Consider the following 17,676-nt stretch of genomic DNA (forward strand, 5'->3'; position numbering starts at 1 on the left):
GGAGAATAGAAAAGAAAATGCAGTTTTATGAAGTGTGTTTGCCTAATCCAGCAAGCACTTTTGTTTTATTTTTCTATTTGCTTCTTTTATTTGTAAAGTAAGTTTCAAGTGCATGAATGGCATGACTGCGAGAGCCAGGGTATAATAATTTGAAGTATTTGCACCAGCGCTAATGTAGGACGAGAGTTATAGCAAAGATATGAAAGGGGTAGCGATAATAAATATGTGAAAGGGCAATAGTGACACCAAAATAAGCCACCTATTTATAAAACTGACATGGAAGAAATTCTAAAGGTTAACTTCTGAAATTGTAGCCGATGTTAAAAAGTTTCTCGTTGTTGGCAGGATTCGAACCTGCGCGGGGGACCCCAATGGATTTCTAGTCCATCACCTTAACCACTCGGCCACAACAACTGACTGCAAGTGTTGTGCAAATATTCTGCATGAAAGTTTTCAAGGTGTTCCACAGCAAATTCCTGATATTCTGCAATGCACTTTTTAAAAATAATGTTTTTTTCAGCAGGCACATTCTCTCCTAAAAACAAAAATAAGGCTACATCTTATAATCATGTGTGTTTAAATAATTTGTCGTTCGATCGTTTAAATATTTTAAAGGATCTGTTTTTAATAGACATTTTACAAAAACAACTGGTACATTTGGTAATTCTGTAAAAGAAAAACCCAACTGCCTTGACATTGCCAACCACAATGCCGTGACTCGGATTCGAACCGAGGTTGCTGCGGCCACAACGCAGAGTACTAACCACTATACGATCACGGCCAGCTACTTGGGCTCAATAACATACAGTGACATGGAGAATTTATAGTTCGGAACACTCAGGGAACTCCTGTGATCGGCTGAATGTGTTCATTGCTTCCTCATTCCTTATACAAAGGCTTTGTCTCCTCAGTGGTTGATAGGCTGAAACCGTTTCCTGGCCGCCTGCTTGTGAACTGCCAGGAGTCAAAGATCATACATACACTTGTGGGCCTGTGATGGGACACCAATGCAGAGAAACACACCTGGCGCAGATCTTCTATTCTGTCTAGTAGACCTGCATCACCCTTGTACCTCCTCAAGCCATCTATATGTGAGGCAAGAAAGAGTTAAGGAGCTGTATAAACCTCTGCCAGGTATGAGTGGTAAAGGCTTGTTAATTTGGTTGCTTTTCCAATTCACGTCTGACAACAAGATGAAGGAACATTGGGGCATCAGAAGCTTTGGAAAGTAGCCACCAACCTCAGAGAAAGAGAGAAAGAGGGAAAAGGCAGTATGAGGTATGGAGAAAACAGCAGCAGGTACAAGGAGCTCAAATGAGATTAATGGCGCCTAAATAGAGCACGTAAAGGAACAGTTACAAATCTAAGAAAAGGGAAAGAAAGACTAGGAAAAAAACACAGAAAGAGCCTGTAGATAAAATTCTCTTCCTGGGACAGCAGGCTAAGAGAAATTACACAGGGAGCAGTTAAGCTTGTAACACGGGGAGAATAGAAAAGAAAATGCAGTTTTATGAAGTGTGTTTGCCTAATCCAGCAAGCACTTTTGTTTTATTTTTCTATTTGCTTCTTTTATTGGTAAAGTGAGTTTCAAGTGCATGAATGGTATGACTGAGAGAGCCAGGGTATAATAATTTGAAGTGTTTGCACCAGCGCAATGTAGGACGAGAGTTATAGCAAAGATATCAAAGGGGTAGCGATAATAAATATGTGAAAGGGCAATAGTGACACCAAAATACGCCACCTATTTATAAAACTGACATGGAAGAAATTCTAAAGGTTAAGTTCTGAAATTGTAGCCGATCTTATATGGCCGGGATGCCCGCCACCCCCTCCCAACACGTTTCCCCAAGAATGGGAAGTCGGACAATAGTTGAACTTTTGGAAGGCGGGAGGGAGTCACCCTCCCGGCCGTATTTATTAAAATATGAAACAAAATTTAAAACATTAAATAAAAGTTTCATCATTATGCATAATGTACAATTTGTCATTTATTACATTTCGATGCAGTCATGTACTTTTGGCTAACATCCTGAAAATGCATACACTCTAACTCAAATTGTACATCGTAGCATTAAGGGCCAACGGCAAGGTCTTAACCGGTGTCAGATCCCTACTACCAGACGGTGTGAGCGGCGCATGCGCAGAGGACTGTACCCTCATTGCCAACTGTAACTTCCCTTGTCGTGGTGGGGGCCCCCTTTCTACTCGACGCCATCTTAAGGGTCGTCCGAGTTCCCGTATGAGGTCTCTGTAGGAAGGACAGCGTGGACTCTCCCCCCATCCCCACACTCTCTATCCGCCGTCGCGGATATCCGGCCCCGGGAAATTAGTAGGAGGGGCATTTAACCGCCTCCCCCCCTGGGAGGGGCCCATGGCCATCTCCCCCTAGGCGCCCCATCCTTAGTGGGTGCCGCCTCCCGGTGGAAGGGACCAATGGCCGTCTTCCCCCGGGCGCTCCCATCCATTGTGGGTGGCGCCCCACTCTAGGGACCTTGAAATTACTGCTCACCGATCATGACCTTACCGCCCGACAAATAAATACGACAGTTGTTTACCTACTAAGGAAAGAAAAACTCGACATCATCCTACTGTGCCATCAATTGCTCTTTCCTGCAAGTAGACATCTCTGCAAAAGGTCAATCTTTATTCTCAACATTCCTTCATTCTTTCTATCAAGGAAAAAAGGCCTATACTTCCATCTCTCTGCAAGACTTTATTTCTCCAAACATTTGCCATAAGGGGCTGGTGGGTGGGTCAAAATTGCTGCTTGTTCCGTCGAGGGCTCACGGTCAACGAGTGGTGCAGCCTTCCGATCCGAGGAACAAGAGGACGCTCCTCTGGATTCCCGCTCCTTTATTCTTCTGCGGGAGGGCGTGTACCCGTCCCCGGTACGCCTACGGGGCGTGGTCGTCTTCCGTTGAGGTGTCTAGGACAACCCCTCTTGGGCGGGGGAAGGCGCACCCCGGCTACGCCGCTTCGGGCATACCAGCCGGGCTACGCCCACCCCGCCCAAAATGGTTTCCCGGGAGGTTCGGGGCACCCATCCATACGTTCGGGGGGACCGAGTGGTCGCCCCTTTCCATATGGCCGGGATGCCCGCCACCCCCTCCCAACACGTTTCCCCAAGAATGGGAAGTCGGACAATAGTTGAACTTTTGGAAGGCGGGAGGGAGTCACCCTCCCGGCCGTATTTATTAAAATATGAAACAAAATTTAAAACATTAAATAAAAGTTTCATCATTATGCATAATGTACAATTTGTCATTTATTACATTTCGATGCAGTCATGTACTTTTGGCTAACATCCTGAAAATGCATACACTCTAACTCAAATTGTACATCCTAGCATTAAGGGCCAACGGCAAGGTCTTAACCGGTGTCAGATCCCTACTACAAGACTCCCGCCCTCACGGTGTGAGCGGCGCATGCGCAGAGGACTGTACCCTCATTGCCAACTGTAACTTCCCTTGTCGTGGTGGGGGCCCCCTTTCTACTCGACGCCATCTTAAGGGTCGTCCGAGTTCCCGTATGAGGTCTCTGTAGGAAGGACAGCGTGGACTCTTCCCCCATCCCCACACTCTCTATCCGCCGTCGCGGATATCCGGCCCCGGGAAATTAGTAGGAGGGGCATTTAACCGCCTCCCCCCCTGGGAGGGGCCCATGGCCATCTCCCACTAGGCTCCCCATCCTTAGTGGGTGCCGCCTCCCCGTGGAAGGGGCCAATGGCCGTCTTCCCCCGGGCGCTCCCATCCATTGTGGGTGGCGCCCCACTCTAGGGACCTTGAAATTACTGCTCACCGATCATGACCTTACCGCCACAGACCGGATAGTTGACCGACTATCCGGTCCCCCCAAATCCTCCTAAAGGTCATGCTTCCTCAAACCCTTTTAGCCATGCTACGAAGTCTCCTATGAGTAAGTCATTCCCCTCCCTGGACAGGTGAACCCCATCGTTCAGATACATTTGATCACCCCGAATACACCCATGAGGAATGTTATGCAACTGCGCAGAACGGAACAATCTACCTATTTTATTATTGACCCGTTTAACTGAATGGTTCAGTGCTGACACCGAAAGGCCCCCCTGCCACATCTTCCTAGGAATCATGTGGGACCAGGCAATCGTACACCCCGAGACTCTTATAGCCAACCAGCTAACCGCTGACAAAATTCGTTCAAGTAACACTCGTCTACCCAGTGTCACCAAGTCGTTGCCTCCCAGGTGTACTATGACTACAGACGGCGGTGACCTATACCGCCCTAGAAGCCCCTCGAAAAATGATTCAAAGTGGTCAAAAACGAGCCCACCCTTCCCATGGAAGGACACTCTGAACCCGTATTCCCCAGGTGCGTGAATCGCGTCACCTTCCTTGAATACGTCGCCGGCGCGCCTCACGTATGAGTGGCCCACGACCCATACCATCCTCTCTCCAGTCGGTGGCCTCTGACCGCTGGTCTCCTGGTGCTGGGTCGACCTCAAATTCCGCCCCGCGTGGCAGGCTCGCGAAACTGTAAAGTAAACAAAGACAGAAAACGTGAGTGCATGTCAATTGATCACTCACAACATGTGCAATCGCACATACCTCTTGAAGCAATTCGAGGACCAACGGCCCAATTGTTTCACTTCTCAGCACTCTGACCCCTGGCTGTAGCCTCAGTAGCAGCCCCTATCCGAAAGGAGTGGGTCCCAAAATCGCACGGGTCCATGCCCGCGTCAGCGATTGACAGTGCTAGCACCCTCTGAAACTGAAATCTCGTCAGAGGAGTGCCATCCTTGTGTCGGAGCAAGCTCCCCCCCATGCGGCCGCCCTTAGCGCCAAATAGTCTTCCACACATTTCAACGGGCAGATGGGGGACCCACGCTTGCGCTGTACGACCACACTGTTTCCCATAGCCCACTGGTCAGTCTTGGAACTGGCTATCACGATCACCATCGAATCACCCCTTATTTGGATGTGATCCCTGCACAAGCCTCCCTCCATATCTCTCTTGTTCCTTGCGACAAGTTCGCTCACCCTCATAGCCCCATGGAATGCCAATGTGAACGCTGCCCGGAACAGAACTTCTTCAAAATGGGAGGAACACGTCTCATCCAGCTTTGCTAAAAGCAGAGACAGTCTGTCTAAGCCAATCGGGTGCCTCGTATCTTGCTTGCAACCCTCAAGGCGCTGCCAGCCGTGAAGGGCTTTTTTCACCAAAAAGGAACCTGTAGGGTCTTTTATGCCGTGTACCTGGGCCATGAATGAAATGGCCGCCCTATGCCTACTGGCCGTTGCCGCTGATCGGCCCTCTCTGTGCAGCGCTACCAAGTACCCCAGGAAGGATTCCTCCTCACCCCATTTCTGACTCTCTGTGGGACCCAAATATGTGCAAGAGGAACGAAACGCTCCTTCGTATGCTTTCCTTGTCCTGGGAGCTAAACTCGCTGCCACGAGGTCTTGTAATCCGGGGCACCGATTAGCCATATTGTTTCGGGGAATGGTGCTGCCTCTAGGTCCGCTGTGGGTAGATAACCCCTGAATGCCTGCATATGTGAACGAGAGAGTGCATCAGCCGCATGATTCAGTACACCTGGCACATGTTTCGCCCTGAACTGTACATTCAATCTCATGCAAAGCAGCACAATTTCTTTCAACAATCTCAAGATCAATTTGCAGCGTGCTGCCTGTTGGTTAATGCACTCGACAACAGTCATATTATCAGACCAAAACACCACTGAGCGGTCCCTGAAGTCGTCAGACCATGTCATCAGAGCAACCCAGATGGGGAATAACTCCAGGAAACCAATGTTACTTGTGAGACCGTTGGAGTGCCACCATGTTGGCCATGTTTGTGCCGACCATCGATTACCTAAGATGGCGCCAAAACCCACGCTCCCTGCTGAGTCGGTCCATAGACCTAGTTCATCTGAAGATTCCGGCGGGGAGTTCCACACGACTCGACCGTTGAAGTCCGCCAGAAATGCCATCCAAATACGCATATCCTGGCGAACCTCCCCTGACAGTCTCGTACGGTGGTGACCCTCTTTGAGACCTACCATAGCTTGCGCGATAGAGCGCGAAAAGGGGCGGACCATAGGCATCACCCTCAATGCAAAATTAAGCTGACCCACTGTTTGTTGTAACTGGTGCAGGGACACTTTCTCCCCACTCAGGCATTGCATCAGGGAAGCCCGAAACTTGACCACTTTGTCCATTGGCAATCGGAAACACCCCTCCACAGAATCGAGTTCAATTCCCAGAAACTCCAGTGAAGTAGATGGTCCAACCGTCTTACCTGGTGCCAATGGGACTCCAAATTCACTTATGAGGATGCAGAAATCATACAGCGCCTGCGCGCAGTTCGTATCACCGGCTGCCCCCAAAAACAGAAAGTCATCCAGATAATGCATAACATGTCTATGCCCTGTAGCCTCGGTGAATGCCCATTCTAAAAAACAGCTAAACATTTCAAAATACGCACAAGAAATTGAGCAACTCATGGGCATGCATTTATCCATGTAATAACTCCCCTGAAATGCAAAACCTAGCAGGCGCTGATCCTGCGGGTGCACCGGAAGCAACCGGAACGCTGATTCGATATCACATTTTGCCATCAGCGCCCCAGGGCCTAGGTGGTTCAACATGGCCAAGGCATCGTCGAACGATGCATATCGTACTGCACAAACTTCTGGGTCAATGGCATCATTCACCGAGGAACCCTTAGGAGCAGAAAGATTATGTATGAGTCTAAACTCCCCTGGGTCCTTCTTCGGGACAACCCCCAACGGGGAACAGATGAACTCAGCCACCGGCGGGCAACGAAAGGGCCCAGCCACTCGCCCTAAACTGACTTCTTTTGCTATATTCTTTTCTGCCACGCCTGGGTTGTGCTGTACCGATAACTGGTTTCTACAAAAGGAGTTCCCCCGAAAATCCCCCGCCGGGATGTGGAAGCCATGTAAGAATCCCTTCCTCAACACCCCAGCGGATACATGATCAGGGTATTTGTTTAACCAAGGAATCATAACCATGAGATCAACGGGTGTAGGCAATCGGTCACAAAACTCTACCTCACTCCTGTTTAGACCCGCCTTTACCCCCCGTCCCGCCAATTTTTGATCTACATGCACTTTCCGGGTGTGAGGAATTCCCACAGCCGGCACACACATGCTTAAACTTGCATGTCCCCTGTGGTCTGTTACAGTTGCCTCTATTGAAGCCCCAACAGACCCCCCCTTTTCCGCCATTCCCGGCAACTCTGGGCTGGTAGCCCCCCCCTGTGCCTGCTCGAAAGGGCACCCCGGGCTTTTGGCGGACCACTCCGGACCCGCTCCCGCCTGGCGAGGATGTACCTGTCGCCCCTGGCAGGAGCTGTTCGTGCCATGACACCGAGTCCAAACAATCCCAAGACAAAGAAGCATCAAATTCTTTTGCTTTACGCAATTTTATGTCATAGCCTTTCCATTCTTCCCCCTCATACATTGAATAGAAATCCATAATGCGATTCTGATAGCAAATCAAATCAGTCATAACCTCGGGTTTACGTTCCCCCATCACTGCGGTAAATATAGAGAAGGCCTTAACCCAGTTCGTCACTGTCTCGTCCACCCTGAACTCGGCCATCTTGGCGCGCCAGACACTCGGGTGCCACAAATCTTTCTGTGTTTTAGCATACTCCATCTCGCGATGGTCAGTTAACAATGAAAACATGTTGACATACTTGTCTCCCCATATTAACTCTTTCGTGGCCATGGGAATGTGCTGTGCAACCTTTTCCCGCCTTGAGGGTATTGAGCCCTCCCCCACCATCGGCAATGCGAGCTTACCCGGATCGGCCGTTGCTGCCGCCGTCTTTTCCTGACCAGCTGCTGGTACTCCAGGTGCCACCTGTGGGGGAACAAGAGGAACACTCGCCTTTGCGACATCTCTCGATTGCCGCAACTGCTTTATTAATACTCTGGCTTCCTCGGCCGGATCTCCCAGGGTCACTGTGCCCCCGACTTTTGTTTTGAGCCATGCCGTCAACTGTGCGGCCAATTCTGGGGGCATTTCATCATCCTCGGTCGAGGTGATCACCACCGGGATAGGCTGGCCTAAAAGTGGTTCCTGAACCGGGTTACCAGCCGGTACGAGGGGGACGATGGAGGGTACCTCTGGGACCGGGACCCCCCCGAGACCGCCCTTTCTTTGACCCGCTTCCCTCTTAACCCGGGGACGACTCCCGGCAAGGCCGGGCCTATTACCTTTTTCGGCTGACCTGGGTCGTTCAATGCGGCCAATTGCTTCTTCACCTCCACTAGACCTCTCCCGAGCGATTGGACTTGTCCGAGCTTTCGGTCCATACAAGCCATCCGGTTCGACAACAGGCGTAACACCCTCTCCGTCTCGGAACCCTTTCCTGCTTTCTTGTTAGGCATGGTTTCGAGTCTTCCGCCCTTGGTCGATCCACGAGGTCCTGAACTCTGTGAGCCTTCGAAACTGAAAGAGAAAAACAAGATTAACAAGTTCAAAATTGCTGCTTGTTCCGTCGAGGGCTCACGGGCAACGAGTGGTGCAGCCTTCCGATCCGAGGAACAAGAGGACGCTCCTCTGGATTCCCGCTCCTTTATTCTTCTGCGGGAGGGCGTGTACCCGTCCCCGGTACGCCCACGGGGCGTGGTCGTCTTCCGTTGAGGTGTCTAGGACAACCCCTCTTGAGCGGGGGAAGGCGCGCCCCGGCTACGCCGCTTCGGGCATACCAGCCGGGCTACGCCCACCCCGCCCAAAATGGTTTCCCGGGAGGTTCGGGGCACCCATCCATACGTTCGGGGGGACCGAGTGGTCGCCCCTTTCCAAAAAGTTTCTCGTTGTTGGCAGGATTCAAACCTGCGCGGGGAGACCCCAATGGATTTCTAGTCCATCGCCTTAACCACTCGGTCACAACAACTGACCGTAAGTTTTGTGCAAATAATCTGTATGAAAGTTTTCAAGGTGTCCAACAGCAAATTCCTGGTATTCTGCAATGCACTTTTTAAAAATAATGTTTTTTTCAGCAGGCATATTTTCTCCTAAAAACAAAAATTGCATGAGTATATCTCTAGTTTGGAAAAGGATAGGCTTTCATGCATACTCTCATGTGGCACTCAAGTTTTTGGGACCCTATTGCACTCTGTTTTCGTGCTGCTTTTAGTCTATGGCCCATATTACAGAAGTCTACCATCTTTGAGTATTTGAGGCTCCTTTGTAAGTGCTTTATCTTTTTTACTTGAAGAGCTATATAATAAAGGGGTCAGGGAAAGATTGCATTTATGGAAGATAAAAGAAGGCACACTTGTCTCACCAAATGCCGTAGAGAAACCTGATGTTTTAATCATGTTATCCTTAGTTTGTTTTTGTTAGACCTTGCATTCTTAAGGTGGCCTCAACCCTAGCTTATTGCTTTTCACCTACGCATTTTGCTGTATCTTTTTGTTGGCCTTAGGACTCTGATTACTTTATCGCTACTAATCAGTGCTGAAGTGCACGTGCTTCTTCCCTAATCATGTGTGTAATTGGAGTATACCTGACTGACAGATTTAATTTACTTGAAAGCCCCTTGTAAAGTGGTATACCATATACCCAGGGACTGATTGTGCCGCTCAAAGAAGTAGCATTTCAAACCTGTCTCAAGCCTGCTACTGCAGTGCCTGCGCTGCAGTGTACTGCCACTTCGACTTGCCATTTAAAACTACTTGCCAAGCCTTAAACTCCAATTTTATTACATGTAATTAACCCCTAAGGTAGGCCCTAGGTAGTCCTAGGGGCATCATGATATGTAAGTAAAAGGTAAGACATGTACTGTGGTAGTTTGCATGTCCTGGTAGTACCAAACAGTCTATTACATTTTTCACTACTGTGAGGTCTGCCCTCTCATAGGTTAGCATTGGGTATTCCCTTATACTTTTTGGGGGGTAATTCCATATCAGAGAAGAGAAGCTTTATTTATTTATTGATAAATCCTATTTACTGGTGAGGTTGGATTTATCTTTACTATTTTATAAATGCCATTTTTAGAGAGTGAGCATTTCTCTGCACTTACTGCTCTATTTGCCAGAAAACCTGTCTCCAATTGACGTCTGGATTGGGCTGTGAGACAGCTACATTTGTGCATTCCCTCTAGACAGCCACAACACAGGTCACTCAACTGCAACTGCATTCATCTGCATTCTGATTGGCAAGGGGGAGAGCTCCATTCCCCCACCACAAATAGGTTCAAGAACGATAATTTATGTCAGTAGGTACAATATAGCTACATCTTATAATCATGTGTGTTTAAATAATTTGTCATTAGATCGTTTAAATATTTTAAAGGATCTGTTTTTAATAGACATTTTACAAAAACAACTGGTACATTTGGTAATTCTGTAAAAGAAAAACCCAACTGCCGTGACATTGCCAACCACAAAGCCGTGACTCGGATTCGAACTGAGGTTGCTGCGGCCACAACGCAGAGTACTAACCACTATACGATCACGGGGAACTACTTTTTTTTGTTTTTTTTTTGTTTAATATAGCGCGAACTAGAACCGAACCAAATCAGTTATATTTTAGGCACGGGGAGATTAAGTGATTTGCCCAGAATCACAGGGGGTTATTGGTGTCGTTACTGAGACTCAAACCCAGATCCCCAGGTCCGAGGTCGTAGCCGTTATGCCACCCCTCTCCCCGACTTGACTTTAGTAGTATTGGTATGAGGTGAATGCTTTCCTCCAGTCCTAGTGCTGTGTTGCTCCAACTACTTCATATTTAGAGACTTTGCAAACTCCTCTCCATTTATGCGGGCAAACTCTGCTTCACCACCTAAGATAGAGTTCTGCTTCTTCATTTAGTAGCCTTCAACGCACATCTTCTCCTTCTACCTAAAGCTATCAGCCTTGCCACCATTAAGCTCGTCAAACCTCTTAGCGACACCCACCTTTTCTTACTACAGCCAAGTCAGGAGGCACACCAAAAAACACATCACACTCTACAAATCTTCATCCTAGAACATAAGTGAGCACATGTCACTAAACCCCTAGCGCTCGAACTCTCACCTTATAGTCCCATAGACAAATGCTGCACTCTGCTAGTCAATATCTACCTGGGCTCAATAACATACAGTGACATGGAGAATTTATAATTCGGAACACTCAGGGAACTCTTGTGATAGGGTGAATGTGTTCATTGCTTCCTCATTCCTTATACAAAGGCTTTGTCTCCTCAGTGGTTGATAGGCTCAAACCGTTTCCTGGCCGCCTGCTTGTGAACTGCCAGAAGTCAAAGAGCACACATACACTTGTGGGCCTGTGATGGGACACCAATGCAGAGAAACACACCTGGCGCAGATCTTCTATTCTGTCTATTAGACCTGCATCTCCCCTGTACCTCCTCAAGCCATCTGTATGTTAAGCAAGAAAAAGTTAAGGAGCGGTCCATCTACACTTTTATAGGGAGGATGCTGCCGTGAGCTCCTCCCAGCTAATCACACAAACAGCAGTAAAGCAAGATAACTACACAGTTAGGGGGGACTGCATGGTTTGGTTTTTGAGGAATTATTGAGACTGACCTCAGTGACCCATGATCAGAGCTGTGGCTAATGACTGCGTGCCTAATTATGATGAAGCAAGCACCATGACTCGTAGGGGCCCCACAACACGCTTTTCTTAGCTCATTGAATTAAAGTATAAACCTCTGCCATGTATGAGTGGTAAAGGCTTGTTAATTTGGTTGCTTTTCCAATTCACGTCTGACAACAAGATGAAGGAACATTGGGGAATCAGAAGCTTTGGAAAGTAGCCACCAACCTCAGAGAAAGAGAGAAAGAGGGAAAAGGCAGTATGAGGTGTGGAGAAAACAGCAGCAGGTACAAGGAGCTCAAATGAGATTAATGGCGCCTAAATAGAGCACATAAAGGAACAGTTACAAATCTAAGAAAAGGGAAAGAAAGACTAGGAAAAAAACACGGAAAGAGCCTGTAGATAAAATTCTCTTCCTGGGACAGCAGGCTAAGAGAAATTACACAGGGAGCAGTTAAGCTTGTAACACGGGGAGAATAGAAAAGAAAATGCAGTTTTATGAAGTGTGTTTCCCTAATCCAGCAAGCACTTTTGCTTTATTTTTCTATTTGCTTCTTTTATTGGTAAAGTAAGTTTCAAGTGCATGAATGATATGACTGAGAGAGCCAGGGTATAATAATTTGAAGTGTTTGCACCAGCGCTAATGTAGGACGAGAGTTATAGCAAAGATATAAAAGGGGTAGCGATAATAAATATGTGAAAGGGCAATAGTGACACCAAAATAAGCCACCTATTTATAAAACTGACATGGAAGAAATTCTAAAGGTTAACTTCTGAAATTGTAGCCGATGTTAAAAAGTTTCTCGTTGTTGGCAGGATTCGAACCTGCGCGGGGGTACCGCATTGGATTTCTAGTCCATTGCCTTAACCACTCGGCCACAACAACTGACTGTAAGTTTTGTGCAAATAATCTGTAAGAAAGTTTTCAAGGTGTCCCACAGCAAATTCCTGATATTCTGCAATGCACTTTTTAAAAATAATGTTTTTTTCAGCAGGCACATTCTCTCCTAAAAACAAAAATAAGGCTACATCTTATAATCATGTGTGTTTAAATAATTTGTCGTTAGATCGTTTAAATATTTTAAAGGATCTGTTTTTAATAGACATTTTACAAAAACAACTGGTGCATTTGGTAATTCTGTAAAAGAAAAACCCAACTGCCGTGACATTGCCAACCACAATGCCGTGACTCGGATTCGAACCGAGGTTGCTGCGGCCACAACACAGAGTACTAACCACTATACGATCACAGCGAGCTACTTTTTTTTTTTTTTTTTAGTTTTATATAGCACGAACTAGTTATCACAGCGCTTTACATAGAACCAGTTATGTAACATGAGGACACACTTTCATTTTTTTTTTTTAGGCACGGGGAGATTAAATGATTTGCCCAGAATCACAGGGGGTTATTGGCGTCGTCACTGAGACTTGAACCCAGAGCCCCAGGTCCGAGGTCGAGCGCCTTAGCCGTTAGGCCAACCCCTCTCCCCGACTTGACTTTAGTAGTATTGGTATGAGGTGAATGCTTTCCTCCAGTCCTAGTGCTGTGTTGCTCCAACTACTTCATATTTAGAGACTTTGCAAACTCCTCTCCATTTATGCGGGCAAACTCTGCTTCACCACCTAAGATAGAGTTCTGCTTCTTCATTTAGTAGCCTTCAACGCACATCTTCTCCTTCTACCTAAAGCTATCAGCCTTGCCACCATTAAGCTCGTCAAACCTCTTAGCGACACCCACCTTTTCTTACTACAGCCAAGTCAGGAGGCACACCAAAAAACACATCACACTCTACAAATCTTCATCCTAGAACATAAGTGAGCACATGTCACTAAACCCCTAGCGCTCGAACTCTCACCTTATAGTCCCCTAGACAAATGCTGCACTCTGCTAGTCAATATCTACCTGGGCTCAATAACATACAGTGACATGGAGAATTTATAATTCGGAACACTCAGGGAACTCCTGTGATAGGCTGAATGTGTTCATTGCTTCCTCATTCCTTATACAAAGGCTTTGTCTCCTCAGTGGTTGATAGGCTGAAACCGTTTCCTGGCCGCCTGCTTGTGAACTGCCTGAAGACAAAGATCACACATACACTTGTGGGCCTGTGATGGGACACCAATGCAGAGAAACACACCTGGCGCAGATCTTCTATTCTGTCTATTAAACCTGCATCTCCCCTGTACCTCCTCAAGCCATCTGTATGGGAAGCAAGAAAAAGTTAAGGAGCGGTCCATCTACACTTTTATAGGGAGGATGCTGCCGTGAGCTCCTCCCAGCTAATCACACAAACAGCAGTAAAGCAAGATAACTACACAGTTAGGGGGGACTGCATGGTTAGGTTTTTGAGGAATTATTGAAACTGACCTCAGTGACCCATGATCAGAGCTGTGGCTAATGACTGCGTGCCTAATTATGATGAAGCAAGCACCATGGCTCGTAGGGGCCCCACAACACGCTTTTCTTAGCTCATTGAATTAAAGTATAAACCTCTGCCATGTATGAGTGGTAAAGGCTTGTTAATTTGGTTGCTTTTCCAATTCACGTCTGACAACAAGATGAAGGAACATTGGGGCATCTGAAGCTTTGGAAAGTAGCCACCAACCTCAGAGAAAGAGAGAAAGAGGGAAAAGGCAGTATGAGGTGTGGAGAAAACAGCAGCAGGTACAAGGAGCTCAAATGAGATTAATGGCGCCTAAATAGAGCACGTAAAGGAACAGTTACAAATCTAAGAAAAGGGAAAGAAAGACTAGGAAAAAAACACGGAAAGAGCCTGTAGATAAAATTCTCTTCCTGGGACAGCAGGCTAAGAGAAATTACACAGGGAGCAGTTAAGCTTGTAACACGGGGAGAATAGAAAAGAAAATGCAGTTTTATGAAGTGTGTTTGCCTAATCCAGCAAGCACTTTTATTTTATTTTTCTATTTGCTTCTTTTATTGGTAAAGTAAGTTTCAAGTGCATGCACAGGTATGACTGAGAGAGCCAGGGTATAATAATTTGAAGCGTTTGCACCAACGCTAATATAGGGAGAGAGTTATAGCAAAGATATGAAAGGGGTAGCGATAATAAATATGTGAAAGGGCAATAGTGACACCAAAATAAGCCACCTATTTATAAAACTGACATGGAAGAAATACTAAAGGTTAACTTCTGAAATTGTAGCCGATGTTAAAAAAATTCTCGTTGTTGGCAGGATTCGAACCTGCGCGGGGAGACCCCAATAGATTTCTAGTCCATCGCCTTAACAACTTGGCCACAACAACTGACTGTAAGCATTGAGCAAATAATCTGTATGAAAGTTTTCAAGGTGTCCCACAGCAAATTCCTGATATTCTGCAATGAACTTTTTAAAAATAATGTTTTTTTCAGCAGGCACATTCTCTCCTAAAAACAAAAATTGCATGAGTATATCTCTAGTTTGGAAAAGGATAGGCTTTCATGCATACTCTCATGTGGCACTCAAGTTTTTGGGACCCTATTGCACTCTGTTTTCGTGCTGCTTTTAGTCTATGGCCCATATTACAGAAGTCTACCATCTTTGAGTATTTAAAGCTCCTTTGTAAGTGCTTTATCTTTTTTCCTTGAAGAGCTATATAATAAAGGGATCCGGGAAAGATTGCATTTATGGAAGATAAAAGAAGGCACACTTGTCTCACCAAATTCCGTAGAGAAACCTGATGTTTTACTCATGTTATCCTTAGTTCGTTTTTGTTAGACCTTGCATTCTTAAGGTGGTCTCAACCCTACCTTATTGCTTTTCACCTCCGCATTTTGCTGTATCTTTTTGTTGGCCTTAGGACTCTGATCACTTTATCGCTACTAATCAGTGCTGAAGTGCACGTGCTTCTTCCCTAATCATGTGTGTAATTAGAGTATACCTGACTGATAGATTTAATTTACTTGAAAGCCCCTTGTAAAGTGGTATACCATATACCCAGGGACTGATTGTGCCGCCCAAAGAAGTAGCATTTCAAACCTGTCTCAAGCCTGCTACTGCAGTGCCTGTGCTGCAGTGTACTGCCACTTCGACGTGCCATTTAAAACTACTTGCCAAGCCTTAAACTCCAATTTTATTACATATAATTAACCCCTAACGTAGGCCCTAGGTAGTCCTTGGGGCATCATGCTATGTAAGTAAAACATAAGACATGTACTGTGGTAGTTTGCATGTCCTGGTAGTACCAAACAGTCTATTACATTTTTCACTACTGTGAGGTCTGCCCCTCTCATAGGTTAGCATTGGGTATTCCCTTATACTTTTTTGGGGGTAATTCCATATCAGAGAGGAGAAGCTTTATTTATTTATTGATAAATCCTATTTACTGGTGAGGTTGGATTTAACTTTACTATTTTATAAATGCCATTTTTAGAGAGTGAGCATTTCTCTGCACTTACTGCTCTATTTGCCTGAAAACCTGTCTCCAATTGACGTCTGGATTGGTCTGCGAGACAGATACATTTGTGCATTCCCTCTAGACAGCCACAACACGGGTCACTCAACTGCAACTGCATTCATCTGCATTCTGATTGGCATGGGGGAGAGCTCCATTCCCCCCACCGCAAATAGTTTCAAGAACGATAATTTATGTCAGTAGGTACAATATAGCTACATCTTATAATCATGTGTGTTTAAATAATTTGTCGTTAGATCGTTTAAATATTTTAAAGGATCTGTTTTTAATAGACATTTTACAAAAACAACTGGTACATTTGGTAATTCTGTAAAAGAAAAACCCAACTGCCGCGACATTGCCAACCACAATGCCGTGACTCGGATTCGAACCGAGGTTGCTGCGGCCACAACGCAGAGTACTATCCACTATACGATCACGGCGAGCTACTTGGGCTCAATAACATACAGTGACATGGAGAATTTATAATTCGGAACACTCAGGGAACTCCTGTGATAGGCTGAATGTGTTCATTGCTTCCTCATTGCTTATACAAAGGCTTTGTCTCCTCAGTGGTTAATAGGCTGAAACCGTTTCCTGTCCGCCTGCTTGTGAACTGCCAGGAGTCAAAGATCACACATACACTTGTGGGCCTGTGATGGGACACCAATGCAGAGAAACACACCTGGCGCAGATCTTCTATTCTGTCTATTAGACCTGCATCTCCCCTGTACCTCCTCAAGTCATCTGTATGTGAAGCAAGAAAGAGTTAAGGAGAGGTCCATCTACACTTTTATAGGGAGGATGCTGCCGTGAGCTCCTCCCAGCTAATCACACAAACAGCAGTAAAGCAAGATAACTACACAGTTAGGGGGGACTGCATGGTTAGGTTTTAGAGGAATTATTGAAACTGACCTCAGTGACCCATGATCAGAGCTGTGGCTAATGACTGCGTGCCTAATTATGATGAAGCAAGCACCATGGCTCGAAGGGGCCCCACAACACGCTTTTCTTAGCTCATTGAATTAAAGTATAAACTTCTGCCATGTGTGAGTGGTAAAGGCTTGTTAATTTGGTTGCTTTTCCAATGCACGTCTGACAACAAAATGAAGGAACATTGGGGCATCAGAAGCTTTGAAAAGTAGCCACCAACCTCAGAGAAAGAGAGAAAGAGGGAAAAGGCAGTATGAGGTGTGGAGAAAACAGCAGCAGGTACAAGGAGCTCAAATGAGATTAATGGCGCCTAAATAGAGCACGTAAAGGAACAGTTACAAATCTCAGAAAAGGGAAAGAAAGACTAGGAAAAAAACACAGAATGAGCATGTTGATAAAATTCTCTTCCTGGGACAGCAGGCTAAGAGAATATACACAGGGAGCAGTTAAGCTTGTAACACGGGGAGAATAGAAAAGTAAATGCATTTTTATGAAGTGTGTTTGCCTAATCCTCAAGCGCTTTTGTTTTATTTTTCTATTTGCTTCTTTTATTGGTAAAGTAAGTTTCAAGTGCATGCACAGGTATGACTGAGAGAGCCAGGGTATAATAATTTGAAGCATTTGCACCAGCGTTAATGTAGGGAGAGAGTTATAGCAAAGATATGAAAGGGGTAGCGATAATAAATATGTGAAAGGGCAATAGTGACACCAAAATAAGGCACCTATTTATAAAACTGACATGGAAGAAAAACTAAAGGTTAACTTCTGAAATTGTAGCCGATGTTAAAAAGATTTT

General features: G+C 46.0%; 6 non-coding genes across 6 annotated transcripts; all 6 read right to left on the reverse strand.

Annotated features, from left to right (window-relative positions):
- Positions 1 to 333: 333 nt before the first annotated feature.
- TRNAS-AGA (transfer RNA serine (anticodon AGA)) lies at positions 334 to 414 on the reverse strand. The gene has a single exon. It is a non-coding gene; the product is annotated as a tRNA-Ser (tRNA).
- Positions 415 to 709: 295 nt separating this feature from the next.
- TRNAH-GUG (transfer RNA histidin (anticodon GUG)) lies at positions 710 to 781 on the reverse strand. The gene has a single exon. It is a non-coding gene; the product is annotated as a tRNA-His (tRNA).
- Positions 782 to 8,825: 8,044 nt separating this feature from the next.
- On the reverse strand, positions 8,826 to 8,907 carry TRNAS-AGA (transfer RNA serine (anticodon AGA)). The gene has a single exon. It is a non-coding gene; the product is annotated as a tRNA-Ser (tRNA).
- A 3,451-nt stretch (positions 8,908 to 12,358) lies between these two features.
- On the reverse strand, positions 12,359 to 12,440 carry TRNAS-AGA (transfer RNA serine (anticodon AGA)). Its single transcript has one exon. It is a non-coding gene; the product is annotated as a tRNA-Ser (tRNA).
- A 2,297-nt stretch (positions 12,441 to 14,737) lies between these two features.
- TRNAS-AGA (transfer RNA serine (anticodon AGA)) lies at positions 14,738 to 14,819 on the reverse strand. Its single transcript has one exon. It is a non-coding gene; the product is annotated as a tRNA-Ser (tRNA).
- A 1,499-nt stretch (positions 14,820 to 16,318) lies between these two features.
- Positions 16,319 to 16,390, reverse strand: TRNAH-GUG (transfer RNA histidin (anticodon GUG)). Its single transcript has one exon. It is a non-coding gene; the product is annotated as a tRNA-His (tRNA).
- Positions 16,391 to 17,676: the final 1,286 nt, after the last annotated feature.

This window comes from Lissotriton helveticus, chromosome 12 (genome assembly GCF_964261635.1).
Source record: "Lissotriton helveticus chromosome 12, aLisHel1.1, whole genome shotgun sequence".
NCBI lineage: Eukaryota > Metazoa > Chordata > Amphibia > Caudata > Salamandridae > Lissotriton > Lissotriton helveticus.